Here is a 7,837-nt window from a genome sequence, read left to right on the forward strand (position 1 = left end):
GAGTTCGTTCTTCACTTGCAGGCAGCGTGCCTTCTCCTCCATCATCTTCCTCTCCAGGTGTTTGAGGTGCTCTTCGCACAGCTTAGGCTCTGCCTCGAGCTTCAGGTGCAGCTTCTGAATCTCCCTTTCCAGGAGGCTGTTTCGCTGGTGAAAAGATACTTGCTCAGCTTGGTGGATTGTTGTGTTTCCTGGGAGCTCTTTATTCCCCTGACGTGCCTTCTTCAGTGCCCTGGATGGCTTTCCTTGATTCAGGGGGCTCCCACGGGGCACGTGATCAGTGGAGGAGGAGCCAGTCTGCACCTGCCTCCTTGAGCCCCCACCTTCCAGATGATCTCGAAGGAGCTCTAGCAGATGCATCACCGTCAGTAGGATCTGGCTGAGGGTGTGCTGTTGGCTCTGGCCCTCAGCGGGGGCCTGCCATGGCACACCTCCGTCAGGAAGCTCTGGCCTGCCTGCCTCCCCTGTCCACAGCTGCCAATGTCCTGAGACAGAGGGTCTGCACTTCCCCGCAGATCAGGGCTGTCCTTGAAGTCTTCTGGCATATTCCTCGCAGGGGGTTCTCCATCGTCCTGGGCTGCTCCACAGATGGGATTTTCATCGGTGAGCTGGTGAGGGCTCTTCTTCAACAGCCTTTGCCGAACTCCCTTCAGCAGTTGCGTAGCGTCTCCCACAGAAAAGTACCCGACATCTTGATTCAGGGCAGCCAGAGCAAGGATCTGTAGCGGGAGAGGACTGGCCTTGTGCTCCGATGATGCGACGGCTCCATGGGCTGGTGCATCCGGGTCGGTCTTCTCCATGTCTTTTCCAGATACTTCATTCAGGGCACAGTGCCCCTTTCTTCCTCTTAAGCGGAGTCCACACTTTACTGGAATGAACACCAGCAACACAGTGCACACGAGGATCTCCCAGCCAAACCCAGAGTCTCGTGGCCCATGTGGCCAACGTTCGATTATCGGCAACCCAGAAGCCCACAGCTGTTCCCGGAGAGCCCACAGCGGCTCCAGAACTGTGTGGGGAGACATTGAAATGGCCACCAGCTGGCTCCAGAGAGCCTGGGGGCTTTGTCTCTGATCACCAGTGTCCGCTCGGCCACTAGAAACTGCTTGGAACCCCTACGAGGGTTCCGTCTCCAATGCAAACCAGTGCCTGGCAACAGGAGCTGAAGGGAGTAGGGGTGGGGGAGGTGCACCCGAGACTCCAACGCAAATCAGTGCCTGGCAACAGGAGCTAACAGTCGTTGGGCAGCGGAGGAGAATCTCTATATTGTGTACCTGAAAAAAATGCAACCCTATGTAGCATTGTCTTGGAATTAAACTTTGACACTTATAAAAAAAAGTTAAAAATGAAACTAGATATCAAAGGGAGAAAGATAACAAAATCTAAACACGTAGAAAGTAACTTTCTAGATTATCGGAGACAAAAGATAAAATTTCAGTGCACTGACCCGAAGGAAAATAAAACTACCACGTATTAAAATTGATGGGACACAGCTAAATCAACAGAGAGCTCAATTTTTAGCACTCAATGCATACATTAGAAAGGAGGAGGAGCATCTGGGTGGCTCAGTCAGTTAGTCCAACTCTTGATTTTGACTCGGGTCATGGTTAACCTTGGGATAGTGAGGCTGAACCTGCATTGTGCTGGTGCTGGGCATGGTGGCTGCTTAATCATCTCTCTCTCTTTCTGCACCGCTTCCCTTTCTCTGTCTCTGTCTCTGTCTCTGTCTCTCTCTCTAAAAAGAAAAGAGTCTCAAAACTATAATCTTTCTATTTTAGAACCTAGAAAGAGAGGAGAAACTAAAACTAAAGAAGAAAACCTGAAGAATCCTTCTACCCCATTTCAAGATATTCGTCTACAGTAATCAAACGTGCGTGGTGTTGGTGAAGAGCTAGACCAATGGAACAGAATAAAGATGGATAAGTGGAACAGAATCAGGGACCCAGAAAGAGAACTACACCCATATGTCGAATGGGGCCTTGACAAAGGTAAAAAGCCGTTCAGTGGAGGAGTGACAGCGTTTTGAATAAATGGTGCTAGAGCAAGTGGACATGCATAGGCAAAGAAGAAGGAGAAGCAGAAGAGGGAGCGGGAGAGGGGAGGAGGAGGTGGAGGACGAGGAGGCCGGGGACCACAATCTAAGTATCAAACCCTATACAAAACTTAACTCAGGCTGCCTGGGTGAGGCAGCCTGTGCGGCAGCCAGCTCTTGATTTCGGCTCTTGTCAAGCTCTCAGCGTCCCGGAACAAAGTCAGGCTCCAAGCTCACTGGCGAGGCTGCTTGAGGATGCTCTTTTCCCTTCTCCCTCCAGGCCCCTGCCCGCTCATGCACATGTTCACTCTCCCAAAGGAAAAAAAGAAAAAAAAGAGTATTTTACAAAGTAGCTCAAAATTAATCACTGCCTTACATGGAAAATGATAAATCTTATAGGGAAAATGTGGGGAAAAATTTCCAGAATGGAAAGCTAGGTAAAGAATCCTCCAGTCGAACATCAAATTATTTTCCCTAAGGTAAAGTTGATTAATTAGACTTTATCCAACAATCAGAATTGTAAATCTGTGCCGTGTGAAAGACCTCCTTAAGAAGACCCAAAAGACAAGCTACCAACTTGGAGGAAATAGGTCCAAATCACATAGCTAATAGAGGACTCCTGTCTGAAGCATGGAAACTCAGAATTTGATCCCCAAGTAAGCATGCAATCTAGTTAGCAAAAGGAAAGAAGGGGGGTGGGGAAAAAGTAAATGGCCTGCCACCTTTACCAAAGCGTAGACAGATGGAAACCACATAGAAAGTTGCCATTGGGGCAATTCAAATGAAAACTCCAGTGAGCTCTCACTGCACACCTATCACAGTGATTCAAACCAAATGCGCCAGAGAGGGAGAGAGAGACCCCACCACCAAATGCAAGGCAGGATGTGGAATGACTGGATCACTCCCGCATCACAGTTGGGAATGGAAAATGATAGAGCTGACTCTTGAAAACAGTTAAGAGTTTCTTTTCCTTTTCCAAGCCGTGAGTTACATTCCCGTTCACATGCAGTATAATATCAATTTCAGGTGTCCAATAGAGTGGCTCAACCCTTCCACACAGATTCTTTGAGAACTAGACTTGCTACCGCCATAGGAGCAGGTCATGGCACTATGGCATTTATCTTAGAGAAATCAAAACTTAACGTTTGCTCCAAAGCCTGTAGGGGAATGTATCTGTGTCCTTATGAAAGCATTGGGGCTGCCAAGGGGGTGGAAGGGACTGGAGTGGTTGGATATTGACACTTGACAGGGCTGCTGTAAGTGATAAACTCCTCTTGCATCTTTGAAGGCCCCTTCCCTTTAATGGTGGTCCTGAGGACGAGGAGAATAGGAATGTCAACGATTTCAATCGCTTTCAACCTGCCAAGCATTAGAACACCATCTCTTCTACACTAGTTCACTCTCGTCTTAATCCTCAGTATCCCAAAGCAGACAGGTGGGGTCTGGTCCAAGAGGAGTTGCAGGCAGTGTCCCTTCCACAGGCCATCTCCCCTCTTGCCCAGAAGCCCAATGACCAGATCCCAGGCTTTCAACTCATCTAATTTCTGTGCCTTCTCTAGGGACACCAGGGAACATCTGGGCTCTTTTTCTGGCTTCAAGGAGGCTCTGCGACGCTGGGTCTAGTGCTCTCAGCCGACTTGGACCACACGGCCAGTTGTCTCCTCCTGCATGGGCCACCTATTGGCTCGGGTGGATCAGGTGAGGGCATGTCCTCTCAGAGAGATACATGGAGAACAGAATAGAGGACCTCTTTCTGGCATTGTTTACCCTAATCTCTCAGTGGTTGCTACCATCGCTTGACTTCCCTGGAATTCCAAGCCCAGGAGAGGGGGGTGGGTCAGCAGCCAGAACTGTGGCTTCACCCTTGTGTCTTTTTTGAATGTTTTCCGCAACCCAGAGGGCTTCCGACAACACCAATTGATAACCGCATATGGTTTCCGTGGGCCAGGCATCCAGGTGCATCTAGCCAGGGACCTGTGTCTCAGGATCTCTCACAAGGCTGCAGTCAAGATGTCATGTGGGTCTTCAGTCATCTCCAGGCTTGTTGGCGGGAAATCTGCTTGTGTGCTCACTCGGGTGGCTCCTAGCCGCCAGAGGTCCTCCATTGCGGTGAGCAAGAAATATTCATTCCTTGCCACATGGGCCTCTCCATCATACAGCCCACAAGGAGCAGGCGGCTTCCCTCGAAACCAATGGTGAGGGAGCGAGAGCAAGCCCAAGAGGAGACCAGTGTCTTTGTCTACGAGCCTCAGAAGGGACATGCTATCTATCTCTCGGGCCATATTCTGTCCTTTCGAAGTGAGGCAGGAGTTCCTGACTCTAATCCAGTGGTAGAGTATGGAACACAAAACGAGGTGTACCCACGAAGGGAATCGTTGGAGACCCTGAAAGGCTGCCCTCCATGCTTTGCTGGGACTTTACCTCAGCTAGGCATCACCATAATCCTTGCATCCAAACTAGAACGTGACCTATGAGAAAATTTTGTCAAGCCCTTCTGGGATCCTTACAGCAGCTTGCCTAGAAGTTCCTTGCACAAGGGAAGGGTGCCTGTGTGGCTTAGTCAGGTCAACGTCTGACTCTTGATTTTGGCTCAGGGCGTGGTCCCATGGTCTGTGAAATCCAGCCCAGCGTCTGGTTGTGCACTTGAGTCGAAGGCTGTCTAGGAATCTCTCTCTCCCTGCCCCTCCCCCGCTTGCATGTGTGTGTGCCCTCGCTCTTTCTCTCTCTCAGAAATGAAGAAGCAGAAGTCATCGTAGTGGTAGGAGTGGTAGTTATTTTCACATCAGTGGGTAATGAGACAACCTTGGCTTGGAATGGGAGCTCTGAAATTCACTAGCTGTGTGATCTTGGGGCAAGTTGTGTCCCCTCTCTGAACCTCAGTAGTATAGGACACACTGGGTTATTGGGACAATTAAGTGATCAGTAAAGGACACTTAAAACCCTTCGTTGCTTGGCATAGAATCCCTTCATACAATCAATTCTCAGTCGCAGAAGGATCAGCAATTTGATCGTTTTATTTTTTTGGTCCTTAACAATGAAAAATGCTCTCTCACATGGCTATAGGGAATAGGTAGCATCAGTTCAAGAATGGGGTGGATCTCCAGTCAAAGGAGCAATGGGTGTGGCTGAAGGGGTAAGGAAGCACAGGAGCTTTTGTGCTCTGGTTGTGAGTGTTGGTGGCTGCTGGGAAAGGGAATCAGACCTGCAGGGGACCCGAGAACTTGGAGTCTGGCCAGTGCACCCTTGCTCCCTTCTTGGGCTTCTGGGCTTTGAGGGGAGCCTGTGGCCCTTGAGGGCATTTGTAGGCTGTGCCCAGAAGAGCAGGAGCAGGAGCTGGAGCTGGAGCAGGAGCAGGAGCAGGAGCAGGAGGCCCCCCGGAGACAGGCTGGACCTTGGGCCCAGAGTTGGCCAGCTTCTGCCTGAGGCAATGGTTTTCTTCCTTGAGCCTTTGGAACTCCCTCTCTGCCCACAGAACAGCCTTCTGGCTCTCCTCACTTCTGTTCTCCACCAGGAGGCGCTCTCGGTCATGCAAGGAGGAGATTCTCTGCCATTCTCGGTGCAGGTCGTCGGCCATCTTCTTGTAGAGGCCTAAGTTCCAGTGGGCAGCATCCACCTTCCTGCGCACCTTGGCGAGTTCGTTCTTCACTTGCAGGCAGCGTGCCTTCTCCTCCATCATCTTCCTCTCCAGGTGTTTGAGGTGCTCTTCGCACAGCTTAGGCTCTGCCTCGAGCTTCAGGTGCAGCTTCTGAATCTCCCTTTCCAGGAGGCTGTTTCGCTGGTGAAAAGATACTTGCTCAGCTTGGTGGATTGTTGTGTTTCCTGGGAGCTCTTCATTCCCCTGACGTGCCTTCTTCAGTGCCCTGGATGGCTTTCCTTGATTCAGGGGGCTCCCACGGGGCACGTGATCAGTGGAGGAGGAGCCAGTCTGCACCTGCCTCCTTGAGCCCCCACCTTCCAGATGATCTCGAAGGAGCTCTAGCAGATGCATCACCGTCAGTAGGATCTGGCTGAGGGTGTGGTGTTGGCTCTGGCCCTCAGCGGGGGCCTGCCACGGCACACCTCCGTCAGGAAGCTCTGGCCTGCCTGCCTCCCCTGCCTCTTCCTGCCCTCTCAGTCCACAGCTGCCAATGTCCTGAGACAGAGGGTCTGCACTTCCCCGCAGATCAGGGCTGTCCTTGAAGTCTTCTGGCATATTCCTCGCAGGGGGTTCTCCATCGTCCTGGGCTGCTCCACAGATGGGATTTTCATCGGTGAGCTGGTGAGGGCTCTTCTTCAACAGCCTTTGCCGAACTCCCTTCAGCAGTTGCGTAGCGTCTCCCACAGAAAAGTACCCGACATCTTGATTCAGGGCAGCCAGAGCAAGGATCTGTAGCGGGAGAGGACTGGCCTTGTGCTCCGATGATGCGACGGCTCCATGGGCTGGTGCATCCGGGTCGGTCTTCTCCATGTCTTTTCCAGATACTTCATTCTGGGCACAGTGCCCCTTTCTTCCTCTTAAGCGGAGTCCACACTTTACTGGAATGAACACCAGCAACACAGTGCACACGAGGATCTCCCAGCCAAACCCAGAGTCTCGTGGCCCATGTGGCCAACGTTCGATTATCGGCAACCCAGAAGCCCACAGCTGTTCCCGGAGAGCCCACAGCGGCTCCAGAACTGTGTGGGGAGACATTGAAATGGCCACCAGCTGGCTCCAGAGAGCCTGGGGGCTTTGTCTCTGATCACCAGTGTCCTCTCGGCCACTAGAAACTGCTTGGAACCCCTACGAGGGTTCCGTCTCCAATGCAAACCAGTGCCTGGCAACAGGAGCTGAAGGGAGTAGGGGTGGGGGAGGTGCACCCGAGACTCCAACGCAAATCAGTGCCTGGCAACAGGAGCTAACAGTCGTTGGGCAGCGGAGGAGAATCTCTATATTGTGTACCTGAAAAAAATGCAACCCTATGTAGCATTGTCTTGGAATTAAACTTTGACACTTATAAAAAAAAGTTAAAAATGAAACTAGATATCAAAGGGAGAAACATAACAAAATCTAAACAGGTAGAAAGTAACTTTCTAGATTATCGGAGACAAAAGATAAAATTTCAGTGCACTGACCCGAAGGAAAATAAAACTACCACGTATTAAAATTGATGGGACACAGCTAAATCAACAGAGAGCTCAATTTTTAGCACTCAATGCATACATTAGAAAGGAGGAGAGGCATCTGGGTGGCTCAGTCAGTTAGTCCAACTCTTGATTTTGACTCGGGTCATGGTCAACCTTGGGATAGTGAGGCTGAACCTGCATTGTGCTGGTGCTGGGCATGGTGGCTGCTTAATCATCTCTCTCTCTTTCTGCACCGCTTCCGTTTCTCTGTCTCTGTCTCTGTCTCTGTCTCTGTGTCTATCTCTCTCTCTCTCTCTTTAAAAAGAAAAGGAGTCTCAAAACTATAATCTTTCTATTTTAGAACCTAGAAAAAGAGGAGAAACTAAAACTAAAGAAGAAAACCAGAAGAATCCTTCTACCCCATTTCAAGATATTCGTCTACAGTAATCAAAATGCGTGGTGTTGGTGAAGAGATAGACCAATGGAACAGAATACAGATGGATAAGTGGAACAGAATCAGGGACCCAGAAAGAGAACTACGCCCATATGTCGAATGGGGCCTTGACAAAGGTAAAAAGCCGTTCAGTGGAGGAGTGACAGCGTTTTGAATAAATGGTGCTAGAGCAAGTGGACATGCATAGGCAAAGAAGAAGGAGAAGCAGAAGAGGGAGCGGGAGAGGGGAGGAGGAGGTGGAGGACGAGGAGGCCGGGGACCACAATCTA

At 50.5% G+C, this 7,837-nt stretch overlaps 1 long non-coding RNA gene across 1 annotated transcript; it reads left to right on the forward strand.

Annotated features, from left to right (window-relative positions):
- Positions 1–3,229: 3,229 nt before the first annotated feature.
- Positions 3,230–7,527, forward strand: LOC309858613. The gene is made up of 3 exons (XR_014308273.1): positions 3,230–3,464; positions 3,589–3,727; positions 7,476–7,527. It is a non-coding gene; the product is annotated as an uncharacterized lncRNA (long non-coding RNA).
- Positions 7,528–7,837: the final 310 nt, after the last annotated feature.

This window comes from Mustela nivalis (genome assembly GCF_964662115.1).
Source record: "Mustela nivalis genome assembly, contig: HAP1_SCAFFOLD_2907, whole genome shotgun sequence".
Taxonomy (NCBI): domain Eukaryota; kingdom Metazoa; phylum Chordata; class Mammalia; order Carnivora; family Mustelidae; genus Mustela; species Mustela nivalis.